The following is a 2097-nucleotide window of genomic DNA, read 5'->3' as shown; positions in this document are numbered from 1 at the left end:
AAAGGGCCTTTTGTCAGGCTGAAGAAGGGGAAGGGGCAGCCTAGCCAGGACTGCATAGAGCAGTCAGGGACGGATAGCAGTGATGGCTGCTCCTGAAAAGGGTAGGGGTACAGAGGGCCAGGGTCTTCAGGGTAAGGGAGGGGGACTGAAGAGAGGCTGGCACTTGCTCATGAACGGTCTCGGTGTTCTCTTACAGAGCAAAGGGAGTCGGCGTGGCGTTTAGCTTTTTTGTTTTATGTTCGTACAGGTATTTACTTTGCGGGCTGAAGGGAAAGGCGGCTAGGCCGATAGGGGCAGAGATAGACTGAACGGGTCCTGTCACCGCGGTGGGGATGCTAAGCGCCCGACCCACAGCCCGGGCGGTGGGAATGGCTCCGAGGACTGCGCATAGGGATTTGGGCTCAGCCTCGCCGACCCGCAGCGACGCGTGACCTTGGCGCGGAGCTCTGCGGGCGCTGCGGCTGCGTCTGGGGCCCCGCGCCCCGCCCCGCGCTGCGGCAGGCTGCGGCGGGATTCCGGGCGGGCGGCGGCGGGGGCGGGGACGGCGGGAATGCCGGTCTTCCCTGCGAGGCCGGGGGAGACTAGGGGAGGCCGATTACGTGGCACCGCCACCAGGCGCAGTCTGATTGGTGGGTCTCTCGCAGGAGCCCGGGCTGCTCGGGTTTCCAGGCGCTGAGCCCACCCAACCCTCTGCGGGGTAAGCCTGACCGCGGTCGGGTCCCCCGCTCGGGAAGTCTCCCTGACTCTGACAACAGCTACATCCTTTCCCCTCCCCTCCTCCTCTGCTTCTCTCCTGCCACCCACCACCTGCCCGCCTCTCTGTGGGGCCCAGCTTTATTCAGGCGGGCTGAAGCAGGTTTGCTGTATGTGCTACAGTTTTTGACAGGTCTCGGTGTGTCGCTCAGGCTTTGATTCTCCACAATCCTCCAGCTGTAGCCACTTGCCGCAATTTTTCTGTTTGGAGCAATTCAATTTAATTTGGTGGGTGGGGTCATAGATTTAAAAGGAAACTGCGAACACCTGCAAGCCCCAGGCATCTACACCTGACCTCATTACCTCTGCGCCTCCCCCAACCAGTCTGTGAGTGGTCTTGTTTTTGTGTTTTGTTTTGGTTTTTTTGGTGGGGGGGGCCGGATCAGGATGCCTTCAGGGCAGGTCTGGTAAGGCTTGAGGATAGAACCACAACATCCTGATTGCTTTGTTTAAGCAGTCACTTAAACAACTGAGCTAATAATGGGCAGGCCCCCCAGCTAATGGGCATGCCCCCTCCCCCCACTAGTCTGTGACTGCACTCTGTTGGATGTACCTCCAGAGTATTTCTTGAGCTCTATTCTTAGTACTTTTCCTTCCTAGTATTTACCTTGACACGTAACTATGTTTGTGCGGTGTTTTTGCACAGACTTTTCCCACTGGACTGTAAGCTCCATGACAGCGTCAGTTCTGCTTATCTCTGCCACACCAACAGGCACCAAGTGTAGGGTAGCTTCAGAGTTTCTCTTTTTTCTGAAAATGTCATAATTTTAGTCCAAGAGATGAACTAATAGGGGCCGGGGAGATGGCTCAGTGGAATAAGAGCTTCCCTGGAAAGCAAGGGCCTGAGTTCAATCCCCAGTTCCACACACACACACACACACACACACACAAAGGAGATGAACTGACGGTAGGTTACCAAGAGAAAAACCAAAAAAAAAAAAGTATTATGTTTGTGTGGCCCTGGGTTCAGTTACAGCACCACCATCACCACTAAATAAATAAATAAAAATTTAAGGCGGGCGAGATAGCTCAGAGGACAAAGCATCCACTTTGGCAAGCAAAGGGACCAGGGTTGGATCCCCAGACCTGCATGCAGTGCCAGCCCTGCCCCCAGAGTGTGCTGAGCCAGCAACCGATTCCGGGCTTGGTGGCCCACAGCTGTAATCCCAGCACGGGGGACGATAGAAACAGGAGGATCAATACAAGTCCGATCTGCATAGTGAGACCCTGTACCAAATACACAAAAAATAAAGTCAAAATGCATTGGCACAAGCACAATATAAAAATACAAACTCTCAGGGCTGGGGAGATGGCTCAGTAGAATAAGCACTTACTTGCCTGGCA

The sequence above is a fragment of the Octodon degus genome, unplaced genomic scaffold (genome assembly GCF_000260255.1).
Source record: "Octodon degus isolate 3935 unplaced genomic scaffold, OctDeg1.0 scaffold00130, whole genome shotgun sequence".
NCBI classification, from domain to species: domain Eukaryota; kingdom Metazoa; phylum Chordata; class Mammalia; order Rodentia; family Octodontidae; genus Octodon; species Octodon degus.
Note: the sequence above shows the minus strand (reverse complement) of the source record.